General features: G+C 30.5%; 1 long non-coding RNA gene and 1 pseudogene across 2 annotated transcripts; both read left to right on the top strand.

The window, feature by feature from the left end:
* Nucleotides 1-2596: 2596 nt before the first annotated feature.
* On the top strand, nt 2597-2695 carry LOC133813316 (small nucleolar RNA R71; annotated as a pseudogene).
* Nucleotides 2696-3788: 1093 nt separating this feature from the next.
* On the top strand, nt 3789-12203 carry LOC133815316 (uncharacterized). 2 transcript variants are annotated; one of them, XR_009884817.1, is made up of 3 exons: nt 3789-3868; nt 4358-4418; nt 11992-12203. It is a non-coding gene; the product is annotated as an uncharacterized LOC133815316 (long non-coding RNA). The 2 variants fall into 2 exon arrangements; XR_009884818.1 differs by lacking the exon at nt 11992-12203 and adding an exon at nt 4601-4720.
* Nucleotides 12204-20026: the final 7823 nt, after the last annotated feature.

Here is a 20026-nt window from a genome sequence, read left to right as displayed (position 1 = left end):
AAATACATCTGATCTTATATACTTTGCTAATGTTCTGGAAAGAACATAACACCACAATGTGTAAGTAGATCATATCATAAATTGGCAAGTCAGTGCAAATCCTGTGCACTAACTAATCTTAGGACTAACTTATTTGAACATATAATCATATTTATATTACACTGTGATTACGTCACTATAAATACGATTAGCTATATGCTCGGGATTTAATAAAAGTTTATATTAAACAATTAATCATGAAAATAAAATATGTGAGCAAAGTGATTGACCAAGTCAAAAAATGATTTCTATTCTTTTATTGATAATAAAATGAGATTACAAAGAAATTGGGTTTTAATTAGGGCATAAAACCCCAACAACACGTGCATTGCATAATCCAAAAGGCATGTGATAATAGGTAAAAGTCCCGAAAGGGCATGTAAATGTAGTCTTTTCTTGATCTTCTAGGGCAATGGGGATTTGGTTATATCCCGAATACCCATCAAGAAAGCAATTATATGCATGAGCTGCTAAACGTTCAAGCATTTGATCAATAAAGGGTAATGAAAAGTGGTCTTTTCTAGTAACATTATTTAGCTTTCTATAGTCTATGCACACTATCCACTCTGTTTGTACTCTAGTAGGGATTAGTTCATTTTTTCAACAACTGTGATCCCAAACTTCTTAGGCACAACTTGAACTGGACTGGCCCATTGACTATCAGAATTAGGGTAAATGATACCTACATCTAAGAGTTTAATGACCTCTTCTCTCAGTACTTCTTCCATATTTGGATTTAACCTTCTTTGACATTCCCGAGCAGTTTTAGTATTATCTTCTAGATGGATTTTGTGCATACATATGGATGGGCTAATCCTCCAATGGTCCAACCTATGGCTTCTTTATGTTTTCTAAGGACATCTAACAATTTATCTTCTTGTTCTTTATCTAAGGCAAATGTTATGATAACATGCAAGGTTTCAAACTCTCCTAGAAAAGCTTATTTTAAATTTTCCGGCAAAGGTTTCAAGTCTAACTTTGGACAGTCGAAAATTGATTAAATATGCTCTAGGGGTGAAAAAGGTTCAGTTTTGGTATCATTTAAGGGCATAGACTCTAACAAAGAATTCACATCATTTATAGAATCATCAACATGTAAGCTCATACAAAAATATTTTTCACAAAAGTTAAGCAAGTTATTTCCATCCTCTTCAAAATATATTCTCAATCATGTTAATTTCATGCACTTTCTCACACTGAACATATTTAGCAACATTAAATACATTCAATTCAACAATCATATTTCCAAAAGATAATTTCAAAACGCCATACGACAGCTAATGATTGCATTAGAAGTAGCTAAGAATGGTCTACCTAAAATGATAGGAATTTGAGCATGCACATTTTCCACAAGTTGAGTATCAAGAACAATGAAGTCAACAGGAAAGTCAAATTTATCAACTTTTATAAAAAAAAAAATCTTCTATAATGCCTCTAGGAATTTCCACAGAATGATCGACTAATTGAAGAGTTATAGAAGTAGGTTTTAGTTCACCAATACCAAGTTGTTTATAAACAGAATAAGGCAATAAATTTACACTAGCACCCAAATCAAGTAAACCCTTGTCAATAAAATGATCACCAATAATACATGAAATTGTGGGACACCCAGGATCTTTATATTTAACAAGACTCTTATATTGAATAATGGAACTAGCTTGTTCAGTTAAAATTATTTTTTTAGGAACATTAGTGTTTCTTTTCACAATACAAAGATCCTTAAAAAATTTAGAGTAGGCGGGAATTTGTTTAATGGCATCTAAAAAATGGATATTGATACTAACTTGCTTAAAAACTTCTAAGATGTCATTATATTGGCCGCCTTTTTTAATTGGAAGTAATAACTGTAGGAATGGGTCTTTAGGAATGAAAGGATGGATTGGAGTATCCGCCTTTGAAGAGTCATTGGCATTAGAACTAGAAGGTTTACTCTTTCTTTTTCTTTTTCAACCTCGGGTATGTAATCGGGTTTGACAAGGTTCTTTCCGGACCTAAGAGTTGAAATTGATTTGGATTCTCCATTATGGCTAGACTTTCCTATCTCATATTGGACTTTTGGATTTGGGATAGGTTGACTAGGAAATGTTCCATTTTCTCTATTAGCTAAAGTTGTAGTGAGTTATCCTATTTGTGCCTCAAGTTTGGTAATTGATTTCTTGAGTGGATTGCATAAATTGTTGTAAAGTATCCTCTACGGAATGTTTCTTTTGTTAAGGATATGGTTGATTTTGTAGGGCATGAGTTCGGTTTTGCGTGTTGTATTGGTGTCCTTGATTCATTGAAGGCTGGTTTTGTCTCCATGAAAAATTTGGATAGTTTCTCTATTTGGATTATAAGTGGATGAAAAAGGGAAATCATTTGGTTTCCCATAATCATGAAGAGCATTGGCCTCCTCAAAAAAGGCCTCTTGGTAGGAAGGACATGATTGGACATTATGGCAAGGACTAGAACATATAGAACAAACATTTTTTCTGGGTTGCATTGAAGAATTTCTAGTTTGGCTTATGGCTAAAGCTTCAAACCATCATAAAAATATTTTACAAGTCTCCATTTTTCGAAACAATGATAAGGACATTTTAATAATAAATATTTCCCAACATTCATAAAACTCTTCATTATCTTTTTGAAAAAACTTGGAGATTTCTCTCCTTAGACTATCAGTTTTAGACATAGGAAAACATTTCAACAATAATTTATTATAAAGTTGATCCCATATGGTTATAGACACCTTGGGAATAGAATTTAACCAATCTTTTGATTTGTCTTTTCATGAAAAAGAGAATAATCTAAGTTTGGCTGACACATCAGAAAATTTTTGAAATCTAAATGTTGAGCAAATTTCTAAGAAATCTTTGACATGCATGTAAGGATCCTCTCTATCTAACCCATAAAAAGACAGCAATAATTGAGTGATTGATGGTTTAAGCTCAAAATGGGTAGCAGAAGTGATAGGAAAAACAATACATGAATGAGATTTAGATGAAATAGGTGTAAGATATTCAAGTAAGGTTTTTTTGTGTACGACATTTTCATCAACATGATTTCTATCAATATTAACAATTGGTTCCATGATGCTCAAACTTTTACTAACATTTTTAATTTCTAATAAAGATAAATGTCTTTTTACTAATAGATTTTTAAAATTACGTTCCCAATTATGCATACAATTTTTACAAACAAGGCAACAAATATAATCTCAAGCTAACAATTTTCTGATGTGAAAGAGCAGTTAAAACTACAACCACGGAGCATACTTGGAATTATTAGAGATTTCACAACAATATAATTTTTATGGTTTACTCACTACACCAAATACCCATTTCTATAACACATGAATATAATACTAATAAAAATGTGTTATGCTAGAGTATTATAATTTTAATGTTGGTTCTTTGCTAGGCACTTATTTTTGCGAAAGAATTAGCTATGCCTGGAAATGGAGAGAAAGAGTCAAATTTGAGCAAGAAAAACGCTCACAAACTCAATGATTTATAAGGTAATTTCTCAGTTTTTTTTGGAATAAATTAACAAACAGCAAGCCATTTTAGCTTTTGATGTTCATTACTTAATTGGTATAACTAATGAGAATACATGACAAACTTCTATATCTGTCTTTGTTCCTTGCTTTGATTTTGCATTTATGTGATAGATTGCAAAACCTTGTTATGTGCATAGAGGGAATCATATATTTTGAGGATGGTTTATTTATGGTTTTTCATTTTGAGAATGGGATTAGTCAATGAGTAATGATCTTGAAATTATTACCAGGTCGTTGAGCATGGTCTGGGACATCTGCCATTTACAGAAAAACAGGTGGTCACTCCAACTAGTAAGCTGACAGTCAAATGGAATTTTTAGTTCTTTGTCCCTTTCAGTTTTCTGTTTTCATTTTTAATGGGTTCCTTCAGCTTATATGTGAAAAATTACTTATCATATTGTAACTTTTCCTTTTTTCTTTTTTTAAACAGGAAATTTTTTAGCATATGAGTAACATTAGCTTCTTGTCTGAATGTGAGGGCATTAATTGTTTAGCCTCAACAATTAAGTGCCACTACTCATATTAGAAAAGCAAAGCATTATGTTGTCAGTACTGCAAATCTCTAAAAAGGAAAATCTAATATTAACTGTCCTAATATGACAGTTTAGGATCCATGCTTCATATGCATGTTTGCTGTTCAAAGACTAAAGTTAGTTTATGCTGTATAGATGATACCTTCATTATTTTGTTTTCTTTTTCTAATTTTGATTTTGCTAAGAGAGTCCAATTTCTTGAAACTGTAATTGCTGATAGCTAATTTACATCTCCTGTCTTTCGCAGAGTCCGTGTATACTGGTGTAGATTTCTGTAAGAGATTATGTGGTGTGTCTATAATCAGGAGGTAATTTCGCAAAGCAATTGTGGCATGTGTTTTTTTGTTAGTTTTTCATATAAATTTTATATTTGGAAGCAAACTCTAGAGGATTTATATTCTTGGGCCAAAAAATAAGATTCAAAGCTGTAATTTTTCACAATGTACTAATTCGATATATTCTCATTGCACACTTATTCTTGTCATTACAGCGGTGAGAGTATGGAGAATGCTCTGAGAGCATGTTGTAAGGGAATCAAGATTGGGAAAATTCTAATCCACAGAGAAGGAGACAATGGCCAGCAGGTTTCGATTCCCTCTATTCTAATCCTCTTTTTTATTTCTATTTAATGTGATAAACATTTCCAAGTCTATACTTTGCATTTATTCAATAAGACCAAATAAGAAAAAAAGAAGAAAGAAAAAAGTCTACTGTTCTTAAAGATTATAAAAATCTGAAATCATCAATTACTGAAGTCTACATATGTAAAGAACGCCCTAAACTAACACTTACAAAGCATTCGCATAACATAGTTTATAAAAGAATACCATCCATTATTAAAGTCTCGGGGGGACTTATTTAAAACCATGCAAGTTGGCGCCACAAGTTTAAAATAAAACATAGGTTTTTATGCAAAGTTCAAAGAAACCAAATAATTTAAATAACAGAGTCCCACTGATAATTTAGGAAAAGTCCCTTAAAACAAAACATAATTTAAATGGCGTTCTTCGTTGATCGTTTTATCGTCCATAGGATTACCCCACGCCATACACCCCATGATGAAAGAACTCCTCACGTCACCACGCGTGCCATAGAGAAAACCTATTTGCTACTTGGAAGGAAAGTAAGGGGGGTGAGCTAAAAGCCCAGTAAGGAAGTACAAGCAAATAAGCAAGTAAGAAAAACAACAAACAACCAAACACTAACGTTCATCTAAAACATCATGGTATATCATAACATAATCGTAACATTTCATCATATCATAACATAAATATGACATATCATCGTATCATAACATAAATATAACATTTCATCATATCATAACATAAATGTGACATATCATCATATCATAACATAAATGTAACATTTCATCATATCATAACATAAATGTGACATATCATCATACCATAACATAAATGTGACATATCATCATATCATAACATAAATGTGACATATCATCATATCACAAACATACAGCATACATGATGAGCATGGAACGCTAGTTGTCCATGTCACCCTATGAGGTAAACAGGAGATCACTGGTCCTTGAATAACCTCGGCGCGTCCGCCCTAGGAGTCACGTCTCAATGTCCTTAGTAACTCGTTCGATGTATCTGACATCGAAATCTGTTTGATGTATCTAACATCGTATTCTGTTTGATGTATCTAACATCCATACACATATCACATTCAACAGATCATCACATTAAGGCATTCATAATTTCATAACAGTTCATTCATATAACAGCCTTACCATTCATAGCATAAAATCATAAAATCTATCTAACTTCCTTACCTCAGGTCCAAGCTAAGAATTTCACAATCTTTCAACGAGCCTATATCATAATCAAAATAACGTTTCTTAGGTTCATAAAATTACTACTTTGCCCTTCCATACAACTCATGTGTGCATGGGCCATGCACTCATGATAACAGTTACATTAAACATGCAATTATCGCCAAAAAAGAATAATGCTCATTCTACCCATTTTACTAACATGATTGTTTTATAAAAAATCACATAGTTGAATAATAATCATGATTTTGGACGTAAAAGTGGATTTGCATGTAACATGCATACGTGGGAGCATTGCGTAATAAAGACGTTTTAAAAAACGATAATTCTACATTTCTTTTATTATTTTAAAATCAATAGACATATTACACGCTTTATTTTCTTAAAACTTCTAAGTTGATTAAATTTCTCAAAAACTTTATTTTATTTTATAAATTTATTTTATTTTAGCTCAAAATAAAATATGTGACATTTTCATTAAATAAATATTAATTTACCAAGAATTAACCAACAAGCTTGGATTTAATTAAAATACCTATTTTAATATGTTTCTTTAGAAAAATATATTTTATCATTGTGTTACAAAAATGATGTGAAAAATATATTTTAAGTGTGGAATAATACATTTTGATTTAAATTACTTAAGACTTAGTTTTTATGTAGCAAAAATCCATATGTGACAATTTAATAGCAATTGTTAACCTTTTTAAAACAAACTTTCAGCCACCATTTATTTTATTCAAAAATCTCAAATAAATAGAGTCTAAATATTTTTCTCATTCAAAATAAATGAAAAATCATTACTTATCAAAATATGCATTCATACCATTAAAAATATCATTTTTCAATATTACCATAACTTAAAAAAAATAATTTATTCCAAAAATTAATCAAATTCATTTTTAGTGAAACTTACTTCACATTTTATTACAAAATTCCAGCAACTATTATTATCATTAAAAATCACCATATTAAAGTTTATAAACCCATATTTTCCCAAAATTCAATAAAAAATCTGTAGGAAATTAATTGAGTAAAATATCATAACATGAGACTTAAAATCCTCTTTTAATTTCATAAAAATTAACATATTCATCAAGAACATTATTTATGCATGCAACTCATCTTTTTATCAACTTTTACCCAATTATTTACAAAAAAAAACAGCAAGCTTAATTTTTTATAAAACTCAACTTTTGTCTCAAAAATTACATAAAATCATACATGCTTAAAATCTCATTATACTCTTATAATATGCATGATTCTAATATCACTAACATATTCACATGAATCCTTTTAAAAACCATTTGTTGCAATTCCATGAAAACCAACAAAACTCTATCAATAAAATAACATATAGTAATTTATAAGCACCATATTCACATATGCCTTATATTAACCTAACATGTTTCTATCATTATTTTCATGCATCTTATAATTTAATCTTTCAAAATATAACATGTATCTAACAAAATTTCATGATCAAGATATCAAGATTGCCACTTATTCTCTTACCCATATAACATAGGTCCTAAAACATGGATCTAATATATTGTAAATCACACAACATATCAAGAACACCCTTGGGTGTACCTAGGCCGAAATCACCAAACATGCACTCATAGATTATCACAATTTTTTTTATGCATAGCAAAATCAACATCACAACCCTTTAACACAAATCATACTCTCACAATATCCAAATCCTATACATCAATCCTACCAAAATCAACCATTAGCATTATTAACAAAACCTCATAGACAACCCACCAAAAACAAATATAAGGGCTAAGAAAAGACCATTACCTCTCTTGATTGTAAAATCAAGAACACAAAAGATCAATACCCAAACTCCACACCCTTGTTCAAGCCTAGGGTTTTTTTATTGGAAAACCACCATGAGGAGAAGGAAGAACCCAAACACACAAAAAAATAACACAATCAATAACATATTATCAAATAAAGAGATTATGCAAAAGAGAAAACAAGAAGACATACTCTAGGAGGGGTTCCTCCTCACCTTCTCCTTCCTTCTTTCTTTCTTCTCTCTCTCTCTCTCTCTCTCTCTACACGCCACTCTCTCTCTCTCTCTCTCTAGGTCACGACAGCCACACACAAGAGCAATGGCTCTTCTCTCCTTTCATAACCCTTTTATCAAAAATCCTCCCATAAAGTCTCCCCTAACACAATAAGGTAAGTTTCCATTTCCCATTTATTTTCTCTTAATTTCTCTTTATTTTGAAAAGATATAAAGGAACAAAATGATCATGCCTATCCCCAAAATAATTATGGTCTTCAATTTTTTATTTTTATCATTTTAAGGAAATCCTTCCGTTCCCACTAGGTCACACGCCCAACACTCTCCTTCCCTTTTTTTTTTTTTTATAAATAAATTAACCCAATTAAAATCTAAAATAAGGAAGTATAAAATGTGTAGAAAAATCTACACATGTGCACCATGCTACCATGCACTAGCACACACTAAATCACTAGGGTGCATTACTATCTATCATGCACCTTAGTGCATTCCACCATAGCTCACATAATTACCTCATTTGTCACACTTAATTAAAATGTAACACTAATAGTAAAATAACATGTTACACAATTATTCACTTATTAAATTAATTAACCAAACAATTCTAACAATTAAATAAAATAACAAACAATCAAATAAAACAAATAATCAACCAAATAAAATAACAACACTTAAACAAAACAATTCATCACACTTTAAATCAAATAAATCACAAAAATTTAAATAATCTAAAAAAAAAAATTTGGTGCACTAGAACATATTTTATATTTATTACACTCTTTGTTTCAAGGATGGAATCATGAAACTATACAATTAATTTCAGTCACATGAAAATGATGATTTTTTTGGACATTTGAGTTGGAATATGTTTCTTTATGTTAAGTTTGAACCATTAATGAATATAGTTTTATTTTGTCTCTCCATCTTTTTACTGTCAATTCTAAGTGCATTTTGTTTGCTTTGTAATTACTATATGAATGGCCAATTTATATCTCACTATATTCTTTTTTGTCTATTTGGTATTTGGACAAATGTTTTAAGTGTTGTTGACAGTTGTGTATACTGAACCATATCTTATCATTGTTAGATTAAGCAATCACACTTTGTCTTGCTTGGCGTATTTTGGAGGAAGATGAGTATCAGGAATGGTCTTCGATGTTTAAAGAGGCCAGTAGTACAGTGGTTGATAGAGAGGTAAACACCTAAAGCACACAAACTCATTCACATGTCATGAGTTTTCTGTCTATCCACTCCCTTTACTTCACTACTCTGTGCAGTGGAGACTAGCTGAGGTCTGTCAAAGATTAGAACATGATCTTGTGATCCTTGGGGTTACCGCAATAGAAGACCGTTTACAGGTGACATAATGCACTTATTACTTTTTTCTAACATATATATATATGTGTGTATATTTTCTACTAATTGCAGAGTGCTCAGTAGAAGGGGAAACATAGTTAGATTAGGGATACTATTGCTTGGATTGTACTAGATACTGATAGTTGTGATATTTTAAACTGTAATTGTCTGGATGGGGTACCAGAAACAATAGAGGCATTAAGAAAAGCAGGAATTAATTTCTGGATGCTTACTGGTGACAAGCAGAATACTGCAATACAGATTGCTCTTTCTTGCAATTTTGTTTCACCAAGTAGTCAAACTAATTGGATTATTAACTTGTGTTTTGTTCGTTTTATTGTTTGAAGCAGCCTAATTATTTAAGTAGAAAAATTTGTGTCTTGGACTGAATTAACTGGTCATAGCGAATTGAGATGGATGTGAATATCTTGTTTTGAAGTGTGGTTTGATTTTTTCTATGTAATTTTCTTCAGTCCAATTTTCCTTACATATAATACAAATTTGTCTCTTAGAGTGTCCCTCAATAATCTGCAAATCAGTTTCCTTTTCCGTCTGCCCCCTCCTCTCTGTATATATACTATAAGCACATAGGCTAAATATTAGATAAATGTAATGAAGAAGCAGAACAATGGAGAATGGAGTGGATTATCTGAAATGAGATTGACACATAGCTCTTTAAGGGATATGTTTCTTCCCTCTCTTTAATATTATCAATTTTCATTAAATATTATTTGCTTTATGTTATGCTTTCTGACTTGACAGAGCCAAAAGGACAGCTTCTATTAATTCATGATACCATTATTGAACTTCTGAAAAAGCTTTGGAGCTTATTTGTTTAATGGTCATTAACTACATGAGGTGTTCCTCTTATTTAGTATTTTAATTTATATTAGACTGAGCATAAACTTCTTAGTTGCATGAGTGATCTTTTTGAATTTTTTTTTAAGTTATGATAGGTTTCTTACATTTTGTGGTGTATCTCTCTGTTTAGAGATAGAGTTCATCTCTTAAATTAACAAAATTTTCCTTTAGATTAGATTGTATTAGTGTTGATAATCCAAAAGTCTGTTAGTAATAGCTTTGTCTTAATTTTTTACTGCTTTGTTTGTCTTTATTTTGTTAATAAGGTCTCATTACTTGGAAAAAGTAAACAATCACACAGTATTTTTAGAGGCTCTCCAGTTAACCTATTATTTGCAGACAAGTTTATGCATTATAACTAAGAGACTTTGCAGATTAATGCAGCCAAACAAGACAAGGTGCCTTCAGTTAGATCAGCTTCTTGTTGAGCCATTGGTGTCATTTCATGTTTTCCTGAAGTTTTCCAGAGGTGATTTTAATTTTTTTTTCATGCTTTCATGTTTCTTTGAGCTCGAAATATAGACAGAAGAATTACTAGAAACTTAAATGGTATAGTGCAGAGATCCTGAACAAATTGATTCACACAGTGGAGATTAATACTCGCGACCCCTCAATATCGGTATTTCTCTTTTACTTTCAGTTTTTATAATAACCCTGCTCTCTAATTTGTTCATAAGGGAGTAATATTTTCCTGTACGTTTGTTGTTTCAGGTGCGAAGAGACGTTTGTTGTTTCAGGTGTGAATAACTGCTTCTTGGGCTTTGGCAAACATATGTGATTCTATCCGGCACTGTATTGATACTCTTGCTTTGGAAGGCTCCACGGGTGGGTTATATGTTACAGAAGCTATTTATTATTTTCAACTACTTTATTTGAAAAGTTATTGATGTATTATACTTTTCCTTAGACTATACTGCAGTCTCTGAATCAGTGGCATTACTAACTGATTATACTGAAATGACAGCACATAACACCAAAATGAATCATCTGATAGTATCAATCGTGATAGTGCCCCTGTGCTTAAACTGAAATGACAGCACATAAAGTATTGCATTTTTTTGTTGATTTTCTGATGATCTTTCAAAGTTCTTCTTTCATGTTGTTTCTTCAATTTCTTCTATTACTGATTCCATAGTATTGTTCCCTTGAAATATATGTATATATGAGTTGGCATGTTGTATTGGCTTCTTCTACTGTATATACTACTGGTATGTGGCCATCATTATTTTGTCTATAAGCTTGAATCACCAAAATACATGTTTCTCTCAGCACCATTGATCTATTTCTCTTCATTTTATTTGTAAATATGATTTTGTTTTTCAGCATTTGGGTTAGCATTTATAACTTGAATTTCAAATTGGAAGGTCACTTTTGTTTTAATACTATGAAAATTTCAGGGTCATGTATAGTTTCTTATGTAAATGATTTCTAAACATGAGCTAGCTAGCTTTGGCAGAGAAACCGGTTATAATAGTTATTTATATATATTTATATATAAGAATAAAAGAATATCATTAAATATGATAGTTTATATATAGCAGTATAGTATCTACAGTCCAACTGACTGTTTTGAGTCATTAGACTCATCACCATAGAGAAATTCTCTACTGATTCTCTCTTATTTTATTGTTCAACTGAAAATTCCCTAGCTCTTTCTTGATAGCTCTCTTATTTTATTGAACTAAAACAGATAAGTATTTATCTTAGTTTTCCATTTTCTTCTTTTGAAAGTTTTCAATGTATCATTTAAGAAAAGACTGTAAGTTTGTTGTTGTGGTGGCAAGAACTTTTGTTCTTAATAATAAAAGGACTTTTTTTTTATAATGTTCAGGTATATTGAGATGATTTCTTTGGAGCAATTCTTGACAACATTTGTAGTTGAGGCCTTTAGAATGGAAGAATGTATTTCACTAATTGTTGTATACATGTCTTGTTTTGTATTTAGTGATAAAGGAATCTGAATTGGGCATAAATTATGTTGTAATATGATTTCTTAAGCCTAGACTAGTAGACTAAATATTGTAATTACATTTGAGTAATTAATAAAAATCTATTTATGTTACCTTATTTGGCCTCAACTTTCATATTTGTTTTCCTAGTTTTGTGTAAGTAAAAAAAGATTATGTTTCTCTAAGCTAATATAACACAAAAAAAGTGTTATACTAAAGTGTAGTATAACACAAAAAAAATGTTATATAATCGACTATAAATAACATAATTAAACACTTATCTATATATTAAAATAACACAGAAATTGTGTTATCATTGACAGTACAATAACACATCTGTATAACACTGATAAAGTGTTATGTAAAGTACCCTGACCTACGATAACATAGTCGGTCTTAACACATCAGAAAATGTTATCGTATGTTTTGATAACACATTTTCGGTGTTATTAAAAGCATTTTTTCTTGTAGTGACTTGTCACCAGGCCTAATTGATTCAACGTACTCACACACTACTAACAACTCCCCGAGGTTAATTAACAGAGGCGGATTGAGAATTTTGTTCATATTTCCTTTAAGATAAGATTTATTTGTTAGGATTAATGCCCTAAAAGCATGTAAAGACATTTAATTTGTTTTAAGTAAAAGTACAATTTTATTATATTTGAATGTTATCATTATTGTTTGAATTAATTATAAATAATATCAAGAAAATTCTTTATTCATTCATGAGAATATGATCTTGTATTGTTACGAGAGAATTAAAATCACATATAATGAATAAAATAGTCAGTAACATATTAAAGTAAGAAATCTTTAATGAATAGTTACTAGTACAGTTTGTTAAGCATACGAGGTGCAAGTAATCTAGATTCGGATTACTGATGTGGATAGACATATTAGTAAATGTGTTGTATATAATAGAGATTATATATGACAGGACCGATGAGAATTAATTATCTTTATAAACTTGTCGTTTGAAGTAAAGATTTAATTCTTATCATAATAGATGATCATTTGTAGATCAGTCTAAATCCTGAGTATTCATGAACTCCTGTTTATGTTAATTGGATCTTTTGATTCACTTGTTAAGGTCTCTTAGAATAATGAGGCTAATGAATTTTGTTTTGGAGATTCAATATCATGGATGGCTTGGAACATGAATTACAATATTGGAATCCATGCTTTTCTAATGGATCGAATATTGGTTCCCTTAAGGTTTGATTCTGGAACTGAATAGTTATTGAGCTCAAATCTATAATTAGATTATAGATTAATTATTCGCTATTGAATTAATGGTACTTAATGATCAAGAGGTAATTAGAAGGGTAAAATTGTCATTTTGACCAGCTCTAATTAACAAATAAATAATGGAGGACAGAACTACATATATTGATTATATCACTGGACTACTAAAGAAAACTCTGTAGATGTAATTCTATAAATACTTTGAGTGCAATTTCATATTTATAGTGGAGTAATCATGGAGTTGATAAATAAGATTATTATATTAAAGAGTTTAATTAATAATCTGGTTTATTAGAGCTTCGTATTATAGGTCCCTTGTCCCCAGATCACCATTTTCCTACACTATCAAGGGTAAGGATGTCAAAAGAAAGATTTGTAAAGAGAAAGGACTAAATTGCAAATGAATTAATTTTTCAGGGCAAGTAAATAATAATGTGATAATTATGGGTAATTGATTAATTGTGAATTAATTAATTATTTAACTCTATAGTTTTTATTTTGAAAAACTATATGTTAAAATTAATATTAATCTTGTTTGGATTAATATAAAGAGAGAATAATAAATATCTTATTTATAATATGATATTTATTTATTTATTTTAAAACTATATTTTAAGATAAAGTTAATTTTGAATTAACTGAAATTTATGTTGGATAAATATATTGTCTTAAAAGTTGATTAAATAAACAAATGAGAAAATTATGGAAACCCTAATAGGGCTGGGCGACACACACTATACTGTACAGTGTGTGGCGCCTAGCATCAGGGATTTGAATTTTGAATTTCAATTAAATTTGTTTAATCAATTATTCAATTGTCCTTTTTAAATATGATTTAAATAAATAATTAAATAAAAAAAATATGATTAGTTTTAATTTGAATTATGTTTTATTTAAATAAATTATTTAATTAGATTAAATATCTTTATGAGTCTGATAGTACATAACTTTCAGAAAATGGCTTGATTATTATTTTGAATAATAAAATACAGACTCTTTCTCTCTCTAAAAAACGATAGTTTTCTCTAAACTTGAAAGCTATTATAAACATTCTCTCTGTCAAAACTTTCTAGATCTCATGTGTTGAGTACATCTAGGGAGTCACATAAATCAACATTTTGAATCCTACGTGCCCACATACGTCCTTGTGTGTTTAAGGATTGGTCTAAAAGATCAAGGTGTGAGATCTCAGAACACTTGATAGGAAGATCGTTGATTTATAAAAAAAGACTCAAGGACACTTGATAGACTATAAGAAGGAATCCCTGATCTATTTGTATATGATTTAGTATTTATATATGGGTATGATCCTAGTTGGTATTAATATTTATTAAAATAGGTCCATATATTAAAATAGGTCTATTTATTAAAAAGTTCATTTCTTTTCTTGCAACTTCCCGGCAACGGCGCCAAAAACTTCATGGACCCAAAAGTGAGTATGTTTTAATATGTATATCGCAAGTGCATGAATCATATATATATATATTATAGAGTTCGTGTAAGAAAGAATGCCGAACTTAAAGGAGTTGTCTGAAATAAAAAAGAAACTATTTTAAATCAATATTAAATCAACTCTACCCTTGCTCCAAATATTGATGGTGTTTTTGTATCAAGAACAATAAAATAAATGATGGTAATAAATGTATTAAGGACAAGATACATAAATAAAATAGGAATTGTAAACAAGTTGGTAGAAGAAAGATTATTAAGGTATTAGACTCTACAAAATGTAAGTTTAATAATACTTATAAGTATATTGATTCCCAAGTTTTATTGATAGTATAAATTAATCAAACTATCACTTTTTTCAAATTAGATTTTCTATTTAAGCACAAATTATTATAGAAATATAGGATTTATCTTCACTTTTTATATTATAATTTCAAAGTATTTAGTCTGAATCAATCTAATGAAACAAAAAAAAATCAAATAACGTTACTGTAACGCCCTAGTTAGCCAATACCGTTACACTGTGTGTTTAAAATAGTGTCTAACTCGCTAGGCAAGTCATTTGGACTTAAATGTGTAATTAAAGACTAAACCAATGTTAGGTATTAAAAATTTTGGTCAAAGAAGTAGTCATTTTTCATTATGAGTGTTTAGTTTATACATGGGATCCTAAACAGTGTTTACAGACTAAAGAAAGACAAATATAAAACAAACTAGTCGTCCTAAGCGGCAAAACAAGGTTCAATCCTAGTTCCTCCCAAGCAATCCCGGTCGTGGTGGTTGAGTAGGCTGTATATGTACACACCGCTCGTGAACCTCTCCTACTCATGGCTAGTCCAGCTTTCCCATGCCCTTACTTGCACCACAAAGCACCCGTGAGACGAGGCTCAGCAAGAAAACTTAAATCACAGATTCAATAAGTAACATAATATAAACAACAAGCTTAGCAGTAACAATCCTGCTCAAACAAACACATAGCTCAACTTAAACAATCAACAAGTTAGACAAGTGCAAACAACACTTATAGTTTTTTAGGTGGTGTTCGAGCCCGACTCCCTTAGGCCGAGCTTTCAGATCTTATTGCCGACCCCTCCTCTCTTAGGTCAAGTTGCATTCAGCACGCTTGTTGCTGGCCCTGGCACCCTTAGGCCGAGTTTTTAGTTCTTATTACTGACCCCGGCTCTCTTAGGCCAAGCTGCGTTCCGCATGCTTGTTGCCGGCCCTGACGCCCTTAGGCCGAGTTTTCAGATCAGATATAATCAACATATAGATTGCATAAACACACAATCAGATGCAACATATACAAGCATGCCTAACCAGATAATCTCAAATACAGTCATAGTCATATTCGTTAACAGGGCTTTGAGCCCCAATTACAACCAGGGTGCAGGTTTCTTACCTCAAGTCCCAAGCAGATAATGTATGGCGATCCCGAGCACAATCCCTACTCCCGAACCCTAGCGGTGTAACCTAGTCACAACGCAATAACAGATAACCATCAATGACTTAGACTATTTAAGAGTTTCAAGGTAAATTTATAGCCTTCGGGATCTCGAATTATACTAAACCGGGTAGTAGAACCCCTCCCAAGCCTTTAGGTTTAGGTTCCCGAGCTTAAAACCCTATTTGGCCGAAATTCTCTATTTGAGCTGTGGCGCCCCACCCAAGCGTTGCAACCCTCTACAAGTCAGAGAGCCCTGACCCTCATTTTCCTAGACACGCGTCGCAGCGCATCCCACCAAGCGTCGCGCCGCTAAGACAATTCATAGCACCTCCCTAGCTTCTGAGTTCATGTGGGCCGTGGCGCTCCAAGAATAGCATCGTAGCACAACCCCGCGAACCCAGAATTTTCAACACTTTCCAACCATTTCCTCCGAACCAAAACCTCAAAAAAACAGCATTTCAACCTATTTCAACCATAAAAATAGTACCAACAACTTAGATAAACAACAAATAACAACCCCTAGCCTCTAAGACACATCAATTATAACTAAAGGTCCAAAAAACTCAAACCCATGCTTACACTTAAAACTCAGCCAAGAACTTGAATCAAAACAGAATTTCACCAGAAAATAGGGTACGAATTCTTACCTCAGCTGTGAATTACGACCATTGAGTTGAACCTACTCCAATCCTAGCCTCCACCCTTCAATTTCCTAAGCCAGACTCCTCCAAAATGATTCAAACCCCTATCCAAGCCTCAAGGGAGAGGGAGAAGTGACTCAATGTTTAATATTCTGTTTTGTTCTGAGAGCTTCTCCCTAGTTGACCAAGCTTATCCTAGGGCTTGGAAAAGACTAAAATGCCCATACCCAAAACATTAGCTCCTTAATGCATTCAGAGGCAAAACCATCTTTTATCCCGATACTTGCTAATCCTCAAATGTCACTTAAAATTCCAAATTAATCATACTAATCTTCCAAACACTAACATTTTCCTCCCAATTATAATTCATACCCTAATATCCCCAGTAACTCGCCAAATTACTAGAATACTCCTAGGCTCACCCCGAGCTGGGTGTTTAACTTCGTTGTGACTTTTCTGCAAAACTGCTCACTAGGATCGCCTCGAGCCATACATCTAAAATATATCCAAATATTAATGTGATCCCACTCATAAAACATGCTTAATACAAATAGACTCTCAATGGGTCAAAAATTACGAAAAATCATCTTTTAACATAATCGAGCCTATAAGCACATGTAATACACTTAAACATGCATAAACAGTCATATCTTAATATAACTCATATAATTCACATATTCGCACATGTATAATCACAATTAACACATAAAAATTCAATTATGCCTCCTGGCATAGTAATCAAGGGACTAAGCCTTATTAGCGAATTTGGGACGTTACAATAACTTATAAGGCGAAACATAATATTTTTGTTCTAAGTTTGGATGTGCTCAATTTAATGGCACACCTAAATCAAAGAATATTATGATTTTGCAAATGAAGAACAAAGGGTAAATATCTTCCAACAATAAAAAATACAATATATTAAATATGAAAGAAGATATTTGAAGAAGAAAATCCATAGACTTTATTGCACAAAATGGGAAATCAACATACAAAATAAACATTATCCAGTTACATATTGTTTCATCATCACCTTAATAATCTTCAAAAGATTAGAAACTCATAACTAGAGTAGAAATAACAATACAAAAGATATACATACTTGAAAATGCTCTTGAAAAATACTAAAATGGAGATGAAAATGGTAGAGAGATTGTGTAGAAAAGATGATAGTCACCAAAAATTAAACACACCCAAAATTCTCTTGAAAACTACCTATTTATAACCAAAATAAAGTGTAAAAATAATCAATTTAAATTAATTAAATTGAATAAATTAAATTTTAAATGAAGAATAATATGACATATGTAGAGATAAATTTTGGGGTGTAATAATTGACTTTGTAGTAATTATGTAGAAAAGTTTGGTAAAAATGACACTTTTGGAGATTGTGGGACATGGGAACATTGTTGGGCTGAAGGAAAAGGAACAAGTGGTAGGGTTTGGGGCAAGCAGGTGGGCCATGGGGTATCTGGTCTGTAGGGAGGTTTCTGGCAGGCGTGGGCCCATGTGGCTGGGAAGGCTAGGCATGCAAGGGAGCAGGCAGGTTGGGAGGCGCACGGGCTTGGGCTGGTGTTGATGGCGTGATGGGTCGAGTCTTTTGGGCTGCCTAAGGGAGAAAGAAAGGGTCAGCGTGCCTAAACCTTCAACTGCCATTTTTCATTCTTTTCTTTTCAGTTTTGCCACATTTTTCTTTCTTTTTCAGCTTTCTTTCCTTTCTTGTTCTTCAAGCACAAAAATGCAACAAGTTCCCTACAAAATAAACATAAATTAAATCATAATCAAATATTTTCAACTATAAAATAAATCAAATTAATTCTTTGAAAAAATATTGATTAAAACTTAATTAAATTTAACATTTAAGATCAATAAAGTGCATTTTTTTACTTTACTAAACAACAATAATTCAAATAATTAAAGTAGATCATTTTACAAAAATATAACTATAAAAACACACAAAAATCTATAAAATTAAAATAAACCCAATAAATTCAAAATTACTTAAAAACTTAACAAACAAATTAAAAACTTAAGAATCAAGCAACAATTAACATATAAAATATGGTAAACTAATTTTATTTTGTAGAGTTATCAATTTTCAAATATATAGTATTTTAATTTCCATATAAATAAAAAAATTTAGGAAATAAGTCATAATTTATACCTTAATTAAATTGAATTATTTTAAGTGGTAATTTTGTAATTTTGTAATTTTAATGTTATTATTTTTATTATTTTTTATTTTTGTATAAACATATTTGATTTATAAAGAGTAACCATTGTATCTCTTCTATATAAAAAATGTTTAGATAACAAAATTTTTTAGTTTTAACGGTTTGTGTTGTTAGCTTTAACGAAATATTCTAAATATTTAACTGAATATATCTTTAAAACTAACTTAAAAATAGATATTTATCAATTATATTAATATAAATTTAAATATTATAAAATATTATTATTATTATAATATTTAATTTAAGACTAGAAATATAATAATTATATTAATATAAATTTAAATTCAAATTCAAGTGTTATAAAATATCATTGTTATAATAATATATAATAACAAGACTAAATATTTAATAAATATAAATTTAAATGTTATAAAATATTATAATAATAATAATAATATTTAATACATGACTATATATTTAATACTTATATCAATATAAATTTAAATATTATAAAATATTATTATTATAATAATAATAATAATACATATTCTTAATTTTTATTAAAAAAATTATCATTTATGTTTAAAAAGGTTATCATAATATATATATATATATATATATATGGAAGACTTCTCAATGGTTAATACCCATAGATGAGTACTAACAATTATGATGATGTGGCAATATAGTGACTTGGTATAGCAAGTTACCAACAGGTAAATATTTTTTTTCTACATTAGTTTCGAATTTAGTTATTTATTTTTTGCCATAATTAATGGTGTTTCCAACCAATGAGAAACACTAGCTATATTTAGAAATGGACATGCATTTGAAAAATGAAAAGTTAACAATATTATATTTTCATAATAAATACACGTTTTTCATCAGGTAACCCTTCAAAATTTTTGAAAAAATCAAAATTTATTTTTAGAATTATTAATTAACAACTATAAATATGGAT

The sequence above is a fragment of the Humulus lupulus genome, chromosome 1 (assembly GCF_963169125.1).
Source record: "Humulus lupulus chromosome 1, drHumLupu1.1, whole genome shotgun sequence".
Classification (NCBI taxonomy): Eukaryota; Viridiplantae; Streptophyta; class Magnoliopsida; order Rosales; family Cannabaceae; genus Humulus; species Humulus lupulus.
Note: the sequence above shows the minus strand (reverse complement) of the source record. Positions and strands in the feature narration are given on the sequence as shown.